Source organism: Conger conger, chromosome 13, assembly GCF_963514075.1.
Source record: "Conger conger chromosome 13, fConCon1.1, whole genome shotgun sequence".
In the NCBI taxonomy this organism is placed as follows: Eukaryota; Metazoa; Chordata; class Actinopteri; order Anguilliformes; family Congridae; genus Conger; species Conger conger.
The window spans coordinates 38578410-38592057 of record NC_083772.1 but is presented as its reverse complement, the minus strand read 5'-3'; the positions used below and the strand labels follow the sequence as shown (position 1 = coordinate 38592057).

Here is a 13648-nt window from a genome sequence, read left to right as displayed (position 1 = left end):
TTCTTGAGTTTCAGCCGGGAAAGTGCCCGAAAGTCAATCCTGGAAAATGCAACCACGCTTGCAATCCTGCAATTTGAACAGGTTGTTATTTTCTGTTAATTGGGTGATTTTCGTGTTTAGATGGATTTTTTTTTTCCCCTTGAGCCACATTGTGTCACGAATGGCTTGAAAAAGCAGACATTACATGTATGTCAAAATGAAAGGTGTTTTCCTCCCCTTAACAGGCAATATCGTTCGCAATAGCATGAAGCAGCGGTTTCCGACCCCGTTCCCGGACATCTACTGCCCTGTAGGTTTTCATTTCGACCCTATTTGGGCAGATGCCATTCAACTAATGAGCAGCTCAACGACATCTCTTGCTCTTGAATAAGGTACGCTTTGTTAGGCTTGAAGCCAAAACCGTCAAGACGGTAGATCTCCGAGAACACGGTCGGGAACCAGCGGAATACACGGGTAATTATGTCAAGCGACTGATGTGTCTGACCCAAAAGCTTTGTGCTGTCAAAACACTCTCCTTCGAGCCGGATTTGAACCAGCGACCTAAGGATTTCAACACTGCCCGACTACAGTCCTCCGCTCTACCAACTGAGCTATCGAAGGGTGGCGCTATTGGTGGGGGGTATCCTTGCTCTGAAGCGGCGCGCTGCCTTTGTACATCGCCGAACTGAAGGCAAAAAGGGAAACGCAGCTCATTCCGAGAAACGCCAATGTCCCCGACAGTTTAGGGTTACGCCTGGTCTCTGGCCCGCTTGCTGCGATGGAAACGAGGCCGTCGTTTGCCGGGTCCTTTTGGTTCTCCAGCGAATCGGGCCAGCCGACAAAGACAGCTGCGTTAAAACTCGTTCCCTGACCGGGAATCGAACCCGGGCCGCGGCGGTGAGAGCGCCGAATCCTAACCACTAGACCACCAGGGACTTGTTGTGTTGTCTCGGCATTGGAAAATTCCCGATAGGGGGCATAGGCCTTCTTGCAAAAAAAGACAACAGCCATTTTGTTTGTCTGAGACAGACTGCCTGTGTCCAGACCATCTGACAGGAAGGGGAGGAGACAGCAGCTTTTGGGGCCCATTTTGAGGGCAAGACTGTGGACAGAGGTTAGTGGCAATTGTGTTCATTTTTCTGTGTCGCACATCGTGTAAAAGATACCCCGTGGGTTACGTAGATACTTGGTTTGAGATACCATCTGTACGTATGAATGGCCCTTTCACAACATCTGCCGATTTCCGCCACCACGAGCGTTTTGTCGCCTCACCGCCTCATGCTTTTTTTCCCCTTTTTCTTTGTTTTCTAATAATCGTCCTTTTCCCACAAAAACAAACAATTGAACTGAGGAGAAGAAGAAACAACGGCCGAGCGGCACAGAGGCAGTGCTGTAAATGCTGTCCATGATCATCTTCCTCTCAGCTGCTAAGCGGGGCAACTGCCTTGCTGGCCATGCCGCATTGTCTTTCTGCTTTGCTGAGTTTGGTTTGTACACACACCTCTCCATCACACAACACACACTACATTAGGCTGCAACTCTTTACCCATCCATTCTAGCTGTAATTAGAGGCCTCGTGTTTTCATAGTCAGTTGGGTGGTAGGGCAGCTTTACTCTGTGTCTGTAAGTTTGTAGCTCAGAATACTGTGTTAAAGCCGGCCAAATTCCAGTGCGGAAAGCTTGCTTCACCACTGCACGTTTCTTGTTGTTCTTTTGATTGGTATAGTTGTGGTGGTTCCATGGTGTAATGCTTAGCCTTCTGAATTTTCAATTGAGTAATCCAAGTTCAAATCTCCGTGGAACGTGACCTTTGTGGTGTCGCCACCCATTTTTTACAAAGATAACTCTAACCAGCGGCCTATATCACAAAATAAGATTCTTGAGTTTCAGCCGGGAAAGTGCCCGAAAGTCAATCCTGGAAAATGCAACCACGCTTGCAATCCTGCAATTTGAACAGGTTGTTATTTTCTGTTAATTGGGTGATTTTCGTGTTTAGATGGATTTTTTTTACCCCCTTGAGCCACATTGTGTCACGAATGGCTTGAAAAAGCAGACATTACATGTATGTCAAAATGAAAGGTGTTTTCCTCCCCTTAACAGGCAATATCGTTCGCAATAGCATGAAGCAGCGGTTTCCGACCCTGTTCCCGGACATCTACTGCCCTGTGGGTTTTCATTTCGACCCTATTTGGGCAGATGCCATTCAACTAATGAGCAGCTCAACGACATCTCTTGCTCTTGAATAAGGTACGCTTTGTTAGGCTTGAAGCCAAAACCGTCAAGACGGTAGATCTCCGAGAACACGGTCGGGAACCAGCGGAATACACGGGTAATTATGTCAAGCGACTGATGTGTCTGACCCAAAAGCTTTGTGCTGTCAAAACACTCTCCTTCGAGCCGGATTTGAACCAGCGACCTAAGGATTTCAACACTGCCCGACTACAGTCCTCCGCTCTACCAACTGAGCTATCGAAGGGTGGCGCTATTGGTGGGGGGTATCCTTGCTCCGAAGCGGCACGCTGCCTTTGTACATCGCCGAATTGAAGGCAAAAAGGGAAACGCAGCTCATTCCGAGAAACTCCAATGTCCCCGACAGTTTAGGGTTACGCCTGGTCTCTGGCCCGCTTGCTGCGATGGAAACGAGGCCGTCGTTTGCCGGGTCCTTTTGGTTCTCCAGCGAATCGGGCCAGCCGACAAAGACAGCTGCGTTAAAACTCGTTCCCTGACCGGGAATCGAACCCGGGCCGCGGCGGTGAGAGCGCCGAATCCTAACCACTAGACCACCAGGGACTTGTTGTGTTGTCTCGGCATCGGAAAATTCCCGATAGGGGGCATAGGCCTTCTTGCAAAAAAAGACAACAGCCATTTTGTTTGTCTGAGACAGACTGCCTGTGTCCAGACCATCTGACAGGAAGGGGAGGAGACAGCAGCTTTTGGGGCCCATTTTGAGGGCAAGACTGTGGACAGAGGTTAGTGGCAATTGTGTTCATTTTTCTGTGTCACACATCGTGTAAAAGATACCCCGTGGGTTACGTAGATACTTGGGTTGAGATACCATCTGTTCGTATGAATGGCCCTTTCACAACATCTGCCGATTTCCTCCTCCACGAGCGTTTTGTCGCCTCAGCGCCTCATGCTTTTTTTCCCTTTTTCTTTGTTTTCTAATAATCGTCCTTTTCCCACAAAAACAAACAATTGAACTGAGGAGAAGAAGAAACAACGGCCGAGCGGCACAGAGGCAGTGCTGTAAATGCTGTCCATGATCATCTTCCTCTCAGCTGCTAAGCGGGGCAACTGCCTTGCTGGCCATGCCGCATTGTCTTTCTGCTTTGCTGAGTTTGGTTTGTACACACACCTGTCCATCACACAACACACACTACATTAGGCTGCAACTCTTTACCCATCCATTCTAGCTGTAATTAGAGGCCTCGTGTTTTCATAGTCAGTTGGGTGGTAGGGCAGCTTTACTCTGTGTCTGTAAGTTTGTAGCTCAGAATACTGTGTTAAAGCCGGCCAAATTCCAGTGCGGAAAGCTTGCTTCACCACTGCACGTTTCTTGTTGTTCTTTTGATTGGTATAGTTGTGGTGGTTCCATGGTGTAATGCTTAGCCTTCTGAATTTTCAATTGAGTAATCCAAGTTCAAATCTCCGTGGAACGTGACCTTTGTGGTGTCGCCACCCATTTTTTACAAAGATAACTCTAACCAGCGGCCTATATCACAAAATAAGATTCTTGAGTTTCAGCCGGGAAAGTGCCCGAAAGTCAATCCTGGAAAATGCAACCACGCTTGCAATCCTGCAATTTGAACAGGTTGTTATTTTCTGTTAATTGGGTGATTTTCGTGTTTAGATGGATTTTTTTTTTCCCCTTGAGCCACATTGTGTCACGAATGGCTTGAAAAAGCAGACATTACATGTATGTCAAAATGAAAGGTGTTTTCCTCCCCTTAACAGGCAATATCGTTCGCAATAGCGTGAAGCAGCGGTTTCCGACCCCGTTCCCGGACATCTACTGCCCTGTAGGTTTTCATTTCGACCCTATTTGGGCAGATGCCATTCAACTAATGAGCAGCTCAACGACATCTCTTGCTCTTGAATAAGGTACGCTTTGTTAGGCTTGAAGCCAAAACCGTCAAGACGGTAGATCTCCGAGAACACGGTCGGGAACCAGCGGAATACACGGGTAATTATGTCAAGCGACTGATGTGTCTGACCCAAAAGCTTTGTGCTGTCAAAACACTCTCCTTCGAGCCGGATTTGAACCAGCGACCTAAGGATTTCAACACTGCCCGACTACAGTCCTCCGCTCTACCAACTGAGCTATCGAAGGGTGTCGCTGTTGGTGGGGGGTATCCTTGCTCCGTAGCGGCACGCTGCCTTTGTACATCGCCGAATTGAAGGCAAAAAGGGAAACGCAGCTCATTCCGAGAAACTCCAATGTCCCCGACAGTTTAGGGTTACGCCTGGTCTCTGGCCCGCTTGCTGCGATGGAAACGAGGCCGTCGTTTGCCGGGTCCTTTTGGTTCTCCAGCGAATCGGGCCAGCCGACAAAGACAGCTGCGTTAAAACTCGTTCCCTGACCGGGAATCGAACCCGGGCCGCGGCGGTGAGAGCGCCGAATCCTAACCACTAGACCACCAGGGACTTGTTGTGTTGTCTCGGCATCGGAAAATTCCCGATAGGGGGCATAGGCCTTCTTGCAAAAAAAGACAACAGCCATTTTGTTTGTCTGAGACAGACTGCCTGTGTCCAGACCATCTGACAGGAAGGGGAGGAGACAGCAGCTTTTGGGGCCCATTTTGAGGGCAAGACTGTGGACAGAGGTTAGTGGCAATTGTGTTCATTTTTCTGTGTCGCACATCGTGTAAAAGATACCCCGTGGGTTACGTAGATACTTGGGTTGAGATACCATCTGTTCGTATGAATGGCCCTTTCACAACATCTGCCGATTTCCTCCACCACGAGCGTTTTGTCGCCTCAGCGCCTCTTGCTTTTTTTCCCTTTTTCTTTGTTTTCTAATAATCGTCCTTTTCCCACAAAAACAAACAATTGAACTGAGGAGAAGAAGAAACAACGGCCGAGCGGCACAGAGGCAGTGCTGTAAATGCTGTCCATGATCATCTTCCTCTCAGCTGCTAAGCGGGGCAACTGCCTTGCTGGCCATGCCGCATTGTCTTTCTGCTTTGCTGAGTTTGGTTTGTACACACACCTGTCCATCACACAACACACACTACATTAGGCTGCAACTCTTTACCCATCCATTCTAGCTGTAATTAGAGGCCTCGTGTTTTCATAGTCAGTTGGGTGGTAGGGCAGCTTTACTCTGTGTCTGTAAGTTTGTAGCTCAGAATACTGTGTTAAAGCCGGCCAAATTCCAGTGCGGAAAGCTTGCTTCACCACTGCACGTTTCTTGTTGTTCTTTTGATTGGTATAGTTGTGGTGGTTCCATGGTGTAATGCTTAGCCTTCTGAATTTTCAATTGAGTAATCCAAGTTCAAATCTCCGTGGAACGTGACCTTTGTGGTGTCGCCACCCATTTTTTACAAAGATAACTCTAACCAGCGGCCTATATCACAAAATAAGATTCTTGAGTTTCAGCCGGGAAAGTGCCCGAAAGTCAATCCTGGAAAATGCAACCACGCTTGCAATCCTGCAATTTGAACAGGTTGTTATTTTCTGTTAATTGGGTGATTTTCGTGTTTAGATGGATTTTTTTTTTCCCCTTGAGCCACATTGTGTCACGAATGGCTTGAAAAAGCAGACATTACATGTATGTCAAAATGAAAGGTGTTTTCCTCCCCTTAACAGGCAATATCGTTCGCAATAGCGTGAAGCAGCGGTTTCCGACCCCGTTCCCGGACATCTACTGCCCTGTAGGTTTTCATTTCGACCCTATTTGGGCAGATGCCATTCAACTAATGAGCAGCTCAACGACATCTCTTGCTCTTGAATAAGGTACGCTTTGTTAGGCTTGAAGCCAAAACCGTCAAGACGGTAGATCTCCGAGAACACGGTCGGGAACCAGCGGAATACACGGGTAATTATGTCAAGCGACTGATGTGTCTGACCCAAAAGCTTTGTGCTGTCAAAACACTCTCCTTCGAGCCGGATTTGAACCAGCGACCTAAGGATTTCAACACTGCCCGACTACAGTCCTCCGCTCTACCAACTGAGCTATCGAAGGGTGTCGCTGTTGGTGGGGGGTATCCTTGCTCCGTAGCGGCACGCTGCCTTTGTACATCGCCGAATTGAAGGCAAAAAGGGAAACGCAGCTCATTCCGAGAAACTCCAATGTCCCCGACAGTTTAGGGTTACGCCTGGTCTCTGGCCCGCTTGCTGCGATGGAAACGAGGCCGTCGTTTGCCGGGTCCTTTTGGTTCTCCAGCGAATCGGGCCAGCCGACAAAGACAGCTGCGTTAAAACTCGTTCCCTGACCGGGAATCGAACCCGGGCCGCGGCGGTGAGAGCGCCGAATCCTAACCACTAGACCACCAGGGACTTGTTGTGTTGTCTCGGCATCGGAAAATTCCCGATAGGGGGCATAGGCCTTCTTGCAAAAAAAGACAACAGCCATTTTGTTTGTCTGAGACAGACTGCCTGTGTCCAGACCATCTGACAGGAAGGGGAGGAGACAGCAGCTTTTGGGGCCCATTTTGAGGGCAAGACTGTGGACAGAGGTTAGTGGCAATTGTGTTCATTTTTCTGTGTCGCACATCGTGTAAAAGATACCCCGTGGGTTACGTAGATACTTGGGTTGAGATACCATCTGTTCGTATGAATGGCCCTTTCACAACATCTGCCGATTTCCTCCACCACGAGCGTTTTGTCGCCTCAGCGCCTCTTGCTTTTTTTCCCTTTTTCTTTGTTTTCTAATAATCGTCCTTTTCCCACAAAAACAAACAATTGAACTGAGGAGAAGAAGAAACAACGGCCGAGCGGCACAGAGGCAGTGCTGTAAATGCTGTCCATGATCATCTTCCTCTCAGCTGCTAAGCGGGGCAACTGCCTTGCTGGCCATGCCGCATTGTCTTTCTGCTTTGCTGAGTTTGGTTTGTACACACACCTGTCCATCACACAACACACACTACATTAGGCTGCAACTCTTTACCCATCCATTCTAGCTGTAATTAGAGGCCTCGTGTTTTCATAGTCAGTTGGGTGGTAGGGCAGCTTTACTCTGTGTCTGTAAGTTTGTAGCTCAGAATACTGTGTTAAAGCCGGCCAAATTCCAGTGCGGAAAGCTTGCTTCACCACTGCACGTTTCTTGTTGTTCTTTTGATTGGTATAGTTGTGGTGGTTCCATGGTGTAATGCTTAGCCTTCTGAATTTTCAATTGAGTAATCCAAGTTCAAATCTCCGTGGAACGTGACCTTTGTGGTGTCGCCACCCATTTTTTACAAAGATAACTCTAACCAGCGGCCTATATCACAAAATAAGATTCTTGAGTTTCAGCCGGGAAAGTGCCCGAAAGTCAATCCTGGAAAATGCAACCACGCTTGCAATCCTGCAATTTGAACAGGTTGTTATTTTCTGTTAATTGGGTGATTTTCGTGTTTAGATGGATTTTTTTTTTCCCCTTGAGCCACATTGTGTCACGAATGGCTTGAAAAAGCAGACATTACATGTATGTCAAAATGAAAGGTGTTTTCCTCCCCTTAACAGGCAATATCGTTCGCAATAGCGTGAAGCAGCGGTTTCCGACCCCGTTCCCGGACATCTACTGCCCTGTAGGTTTTCATTTCGACCCTATTTGGGCAGATGCCATTCAACTAATGAGCAGCTCAACGACATCTCTTGCTCTTGAATAAGGTACGCTTTGTTAGGCTTGAAGCCAAAACCGTCAAGACGGTAGATCTCCGAGAACACGGTCGGGAACCAGCGGAATACACGGGTAATTATGTCAAGCGACTGATGTGTCTGACCCAAAAGCTTTGTGCTGTCAAAACACTCTCCTTCGAGCCGGATTTGAACCAGCGACCTAAGGATTTCAACACTGCCCGACTACAGTCCTCCGCTCTACCAACTGAGCTATCGAAGGGTGTCGCTGTTGGTGGGGGGTATCCTTGCTCCGTAGCGGCACGCTGCCTTTGTACATCGCCGAATTGAAGGCAAAAAGGGAAACGCAGCTCATTCCGAGAAACTCCAATGTCCCCGACAGTTTAGGGTTACGCCTGGTCTCTGGCCCGCTTGCTGCGATGGAAACGAGGCCGTCGTTTGCCGGGTCCTTTTGGTTCTCCAGCGAATCGGGCCAGCCGACAAAGACAGCTGCGTTAAAACTCGTTCCCTGACCGGGAATCGAACCCGGGCCGCGGCGGTGAGAGCGCCGAATCCTAACCACTAGACCACCAGGGACTTGTTGTGTTGTCTCGGCATCGGAAAATTCCCGATAGGGGGCATAGGCCTTCTTGCAAAAAAAGACAACAGCCATTTTGTTTGTCTGAGACAGACTGCCTGTGTCCAGACCATCTGACAGGAAGGGGAGGAGACAGCAGCTTTTGGGGCCCATTTTGAGGGCAAGACTGTGGACAGAGGTTAGTGGCAATTGTGTTCATTTTTCTGTGTCGCACATCGTGTAAAAGATACCCCGTGGGTTACGTAGATACTTGGGTTGAGATACCATCTGTACGTATGAATGGCCCTTTCACAACATCTGCCGATTTCCGCCACCACGAGCGTTTTGTCGCCTCACCGCCTCATGCTTTTTTTCCCCTTTTTCTTTGTTTTCTAATAATCGTCCTTTTCCCACAAAAACAAACAATTGAACTGAGGAGAAGAAGAAACAACGGCCGAGCGGCACAGAGGCAGTGCTGTAAATGCTGTCCATGATCATCTTCCTCTCAGCTGCTAAGCGGGGCAACTGCCTTGCTGGCCATGCCGCATTGTCTTTCTGCTTTGCTGAGTTTGGTTTGTACACACACCTGTCCATCACACAACACACACTACATTAGGCTGCAACTCTTTACCCATCCATTCTAGCTGTAATTAGAGGCCTCGTGTTTTCATAGTCAGTTGGGTGGTAGGGCAGCTTTACTCTGTGTCTGTAAGTTTGTAGCTCAGAATACTGTGTTAAAGCCGGCCAAATTCCAGTGCGGAAAGCTTGCTTCACCACTGCACGTTTCTTGTTGTTCTTTTGATTGGTATAGTTGTGGTGGTTCCATGGTGTAATGCTTAGCCTTCTGAATTTTCAATTGAGTAATCCAAGTTCAAATCTCCGTGGAACGTGACCTTTGTGGTGTCGCCACCCATTTTTTACAAAGATAACTCTAACCAGCGGCCTATATCACAAAATAAGATTCTTGAGTTTCAGCCGGGAAAGTGCCCGAAAGTCAATCCTGGAAAATGCAACCACGCTTGCAATCCTGCAATTTGAACAGGTTGTTATTTTCTGTTAATTGGGTGATTTTCGTGTTTAGATGGATTTTTTTTACCCCCTTGAGCCACATTGTGTCACGAATGGCTTGAAAAAGCAGACATTACATGTATGTCACAATGAAAGGTGTTTTCCTCCCCTTAACAGGCAATATCGTTCGCAATAGCATGAAGCAGCGGTTTCCGACCCTGTTCCCGGACATCTACTGCCCTGTGGGTTTTCATTTCGACCCTATTTGGGCAGATGCCATTCAACTAATGAGCAGCTCAACGACATCTCTTGCTCTTGAATAAGGTACGCTTTGTTAGGCTTGAAGCCAAAACCGTCAAGACGGTAGATCTCCGAGAACACGGTCGGGAACCAGCGGAATACACGGGTAATTATGTCAAGCGACTGATGTGTCTGACCCAAAAGCTTTGTGCTGTCAAAACACTCTCCTTCGAGCCGGATTTGAACCAGCGACCTAAGGATTTCAACACTGCCCGACTACAGTCCTCCGCTCTACCAACTGAGCTATCGAAGGGTGTCGCTGTTGGTGGGGGGTATCCTTGCTCCGTAGCGGCACGCTGCCTTTGTACATCGCCGAATTGAAGGCAAAAAGGGAAACGCAGCTCATTCCGAGAAACTCCAATGTCCCCGACAGTTTAGGGTTACGCCTGGTCTCTGGCCCGCTTGCTGCGATGGAAACGAGGCCGTCGTTTGCCGGGTCCTTTTGGTTCTCCAGCGAATCGGGCCAGCCGACAAAGACAGCTGCGTTAAAACTCGTTCCCTGACCGGGAATCGAACCCGGGCCGCGGCGGTGAGAGCGCCGAATCCTAACCACTAGACCACCAGGGACTTGTTGTGTTGTCTCGGCATCGGAAAATTCCCGATAGGGGGCATAGGCCTTCTTGCAAAAAAAGACAACAGCCATTTTGTTTGTCTGAGACAGACTGCCTGTGTCCAGACCATCTGACAGGAAGGGGAGGAGACAGCAGCTTTTGGGGCCCATTTTGAGGGCAAGACTGTGGACAGAGGTTAGTGGCAATTGTGTTCATTTTTCTGTGTCGCACATCGTGTAAAAGATACCCCGTGGGTTACGTAGATACTTGGGTTGAGATACCATCTGTTCGTATGAATGGCCCTTTCACAACATCTGCCGATTTCCTCCACCACGAGCGTTTTGTCGCCTCAGCGCCTCTTGCTTTTTTTCCCTTTTTCTTTGTTTTCTAATAATCGTCCTTTTCCCACAAAAACAAACAATTGAACTGAGGAGAAGAAGAAACAACGGCCGAGCGGCACAGAGGCAGTGCTGTAAATGCTGTCCATGATCATCTTCCTCTCAGCTGCTAAGCGGGGCAACTGCCTTGCTGGCCATGCCGCATTGTCTTTCTGCTTTGCTGAGTTTGGTTTGTACACACACCTCTCCATCACACAACACACACTACATTAGGCTGCAACTCTTTACCCATCCATTCTAGCTGTAATTAGAGGCCTCGTGTTTTCATAGTCAGTTGGGTGGTAGGGCAGCTTTACTCTGTGTCTGTAAGTTTGTAGCTCAGAATACTGTGTTAAAGCCGGCCAAATTCCAGTGCGGAAAGCTTGCTTCACCACTGCACGTTTCTTGTTGTTCTTTTGATTGGTATAGTTGTGGTGGTTCCATGGTGTAATGCTTAGCCTTCTGAATTTTCAATTGAGTAATCCAAGTTCAAATCTCCGTGGAACGTGACCTTTGTGGTGTCGCCACCCATTTTTTACAAAGATAACTCTAACCAGCGGCCTATATCACAAAATAAGATTCTTGAGTTTCAGCCGGGAAAGTGCCCGAAAGTCAATCCTGGAAAATGCAACCACGCTTGCAATCCTGCAATTTGAACAGGTTGTTATTTTCTGTTAATTGGGTGATTTTCGTGTTTAGATGGATTTTTTTTACCCCCTTGAGCCACATTGTGTCACGAATGGCTTGAAAAAGCAGACATTACATGTATGTCAAAATGAAAGGTGTTTTCCTCCCCTTAACAGGCAATATCGTTCGCAATAGCATGAAGCAGCGGTTTCCGACCCTGTTCCCGGACATCTACTGCCCTGTGGGTTTTCATTTCGACCCTATTTGGGCAGATGCCATTCAACTAATGAGCAGCTCAACGACATCTCTTGCTCTTGAATAAGGTACGCTTTGTTAGGCTTGAAGCCAAAACCGTCAAGACGGTAGATCTCCGAGAACACGGTCGGGAACCAGCGGAATACACGGGTAATTATGTCAAGCGACTGATGTGTCTGACCCAAAAGCTTTGTGCTGTCAAAACACTCTCCTTCGAGCCGGATTTGAACCAGCGACCTAAGGATTTCAACACTGCCCGACTACAGTCCTCCGCTCTACCAACTGAGCTATCGAAGGGTGTCGCTGTTGGTGGGGGGTATCCTTGCTCCGTAGCGGCACGCTGCCTTTGTACATCGCCGAATTGAAGGCAAAAAGGGAAACGCAGCTCATTCCGAGAAACTCCAATGTCCCCGACAGTTTAGGGTTACGCCTGGTCTCTGGCCCGCTTGCTGCGATGGAAACGAGGCCGTCGTTTGCCGGGTCCTTTTGGTTCTCCAGCGAATCGGGCCAGCCGACAAAGACAGCTGCGTTAAAACTCGTTCCCTGACCGGGAATCGAACCCGGGCCGCGGCGGTGAGAGCGCCGAATCCTAACCACTAGACCACCAGGGACTTGTTGTGTTGTCTCGGCATCGGAAAATTCCCGATAGGGGGCATAGGCCTTCTTGCAAAAAAAGACAACAGCCATTTTGTTTGTCTGAGACAGACTGCCTGTGTCCAGACCATCTGACAGGAAGGGGAGGAGACAGCAGCTTTTGGGGCCCATTTTGAGGGCAAGACTGTGGACAGAGGTTAGTGGCAATTGTGTTCATTTTTCTGTGTCGCACATCGTGTAAAAGATACCCCGTGGGTTACGTAGATACTTGGGTTGAGATACCATCTGTTCGTATGAATGGCCCTTTCACAACATCTGCCGATTTCCTCCACCACGAGCGTTTTGTCGCCTCAGCGCCTCTTGCTTTTTTTCCCTTTTTCTTTGTTTTCTAATAATCGTCCTTTTCCCACAAAAACAAACAATTGAACTGAGGAGAAGAAGAAACAACGGCCGAGCGGCACAGAGGCAGTGCTGTAAATGCTGTCCATGATCATCTTCCTCTCAGCTGCTAAGCGGGGCAACTGCCTTGCTGGCCATGCCGCATTGTCTTTCTGCTTTGCTGAGTTTGGTTTGTACACACACCTGTCCATCACACAACACACACTACATTAGGCTGCAACTCTTTACCCATCCATTCTAGCTGTAATTAGAGGCCTCGTGTTTTCATAGTCAGTTGGGTGGTAGGGCAGCTTTACTCTGTGTCTGTAAGTTTGTAGCTCAGAATACTGTGTTAAAGCCGGCCAAATTCCAGTGCGGAAAGCTTGCTTCACCACTGCACGTTTCTTGTTGTTCTTTTGATTGGTATAGTTGTGGTGGTTCCATGGTGTAATGCTTAGCCTTCTGAATTTTCAATTGAGTAATCCAAGTTCAAATCTCCGTGGAACGTGACCTTTGTGGTGTCGCCACCCATTTTTTACAAAGATAACTCTAACCAGCGGCCTATATCACAAAATAAGATTCTTGAGTTTCAGCCGGGAAAGTGCCCGAAAGTCAATCCTGGAAAATGCAACCACGCTTGCAATCCTGCAATTTGAACAGGTTGTTATTTTCTGTTAATTGGGTGATTTTCGTGTTTAGATGGATTTTTTTTACCCCCTTGAGCCACATTGTGTCACGAATGGCTTGAAAAAGCAGACATTACATGTATGTCAAAATGAAAGGTGTTTTCCTCCCCTTAACAGGCAATATCGTTCGCAATAGCATGAAGCAGCGGTTTCCGACCCTGTTCCCGGACATCTACTGCCCTGTGGGTTTTCATTTCGACCCTATTTGGGCAGATGCCATTCAACTAATGAGCAGCTCAACGACATCTCTTGCTCTTGAATAAGGTACGCTTTGTTAGGCTTGAAGCCAAAACCGTCAAGACGGTAGATCTCCGAGAACACGGTCGGGAACCAGCGGAATACACGGGTAATTATGTCAAGCGACTGATGTGTCTGACCCAAAAGCTTTGTGCTGTCAAAACACTCTCCTTCGAGCCGGATTTGAACCAGCGACCTAAGGATTTCAACACTGCCCGACTACAGTCCTCCGCTCTACCAACTGAGCTATCGAAGGGTGGCGCTATTGGTGGGGGGTATCCTTGCTCCGAAGCGGCACGCTGCCTTTGTACATCGCCAAACTGA

The 13648-nt window shown here is 48.3% G+C and overlaps 15 non-coding genes across 15 annotated transcripts; all 15 read right to left on the bottom strand.

The window, feature by feature from the left end:
• Positions 1–512: 512 nt before the first annotated feature.
• On the bottom strand, positions 513–600 carry trnay-gua (transfer RNA tyrosine (anticodon GUA)). Its single transcript is given in 2 exon segments — positions 513–548; positions 564–600. It is a non-coding gene; the product is annotated as a tRNA-Tyr (tRNA).
• Positions 601–842: 242 nt separating this feature from the next.
• On the bottom strand, positions 843–914 carry trnae-cuc (transfer RNA glutamic acid (anticodon CUC)). The gene has a single exon. It is a non-coding gene; the product is annotated as a tRNA-Glu (tRNA).
• A 1453-nt stretch (positions 915–2367) lies between these two features.
• On the bottom strand, positions 2368–2455 carry trnay-gua (transfer RNA tyrosine (anticodon GUA)). The gene is given in 2 exon segments: positions 2368–2403; positions 2419–2455. It is a non-coding gene; the product is annotated as a tRNA-Tyr (tRNA).
• A 242-nt stretch (positions 2456–2697) lies between these two features.
• On the bottom strand, positions 2698–2769 carry trnae-cuc (transfer RNA glutamic acid (anticodon CUC)). Its single transcript has one exon. It is a non-coding gene; the product is annotated as a tRNA-Glu (tRNA).
• A 1452-nt stretch (positions 2770–4221) lies between these two features.
• On the bottom strand, positions 4222–4309 carry trnay-gua (transfer RNA tyrosine (anticodon GUA)). Its single transcript is given in 2 exon segments — positions 4222–4257; positions 4273–4309. It is a non-coding gene; the product is annotated as a tRNA-Tyr (tRNA).
• Positions 4310–4551: 242 nt separating this feature from the next.
• trnae-cuc (transfer RNA glutamic acid (anticodon CUC)) lies at positions 4552–4623 on the bottom strand. Its single transcript has one exon. It is a non-coding gene; the product is annotated as a tRNA-Glu (tRNA).
• A 1452-nt stretch (positions 4624–6075) lies between these two features.
• Positions 6076–6163, bottom strand: trnay-gua (transfer RNA tyrosine (anticodon GUA)). The gene is given in 2 exon segments: positions 6076–6111; positions 6127–6163. It is a non-coding gene; the product is annotated as a tRNA-Tyr (tRNA).
• Positions 6164–6405: 242 nt separating this feature from the next.
• trnae-cuc (transfer RNA glutamic acid (anticodon CUC)) lies at positions 6406–6477 on the bottom strand. The gene has a single exon. It is a non-coding gene; the product is annotated as a tRNA-Glu (tRNA).
• Positions 6478–7929: 1452 nt separating this feature from the next.
• trnay-gua (transfer RNA tyrosine (anticodon GUA)) lies at positions 7930–8017 on the bottom strand. The gene is given in 2 exon segments: positions 7930–7965; positions 7981–8017. It is a non-coding gene; the product is annotated as a tRNA-Tyr (tRNA).
• Positions 8018–8259: 242 nt separating this feature from the next.
• Positions 8260–8331, bottom strand: trnae-cuc (transfer RNA glutamic acid (anticodon CUC)). Its single transcript has one exon. It is a non-coding gene; the product is annotated as a tRNA-Glu (tRNA).
• Positions 8332–9784: 1453 nt separating this feature from the next.
• Positions 9785–9872, bottom strand: trnay-gua (transfer RNA tyrosine (anticodon GUA)). The gene is given in 2 exon segments: positions 9785–9820; positions 9836–9872. It is a non-coding gene; the product is annotated as a tRNA-Tyr (tRNA).
• Positions 9873–10114: 242 nt separating this feature from the next.
• Positions 10115–10186, bottom strand: trnae-cuc (transfer RNA glutamic acid (anticodon CUC)). The gene has a single exon. It is a non-coding gene; the product is annotated as a tRNA-Glu (tRNA).
• A 1452-nt stretch (positions 10187–11638) lies between these two features.
• trnay-gua (transfer RNA tyrosine (anticodon GUA)) lies at positions 11639–11726 on the bottom strand. The gene is given in 2 exon segments: positions 11639–11674; positions 11690–11726. It is a non-coding gene; the product is annotated as a tRNA-Tyr (tRNA).
• A 242-nt stretch (positions 11727–11968) lies between these two features.
• trnae-cuc (transfer RNA glutamic acid (anticodon CUC)) lies at positions 11969–12040 on the bottom strand. The gene has a single exon. It is a non-coding gene; the product is annotated as a tRNA-Glu (tRNA).
• Positions 12041–13492: 1452 nt separating this feature from the next.
• Positions 13493–13580, bottom strand: trnay-gua (transfer RNA tyrosine (anticodon GUA)). The gene is given in 2 exon segments: positions 13493–13528; positions 13544–13580. It is a non-coding gene; the product is annotated as a tRNA-Tyr (tRNA).
• Positions 13581–13648: the final 68 nt, after the last annotated feature.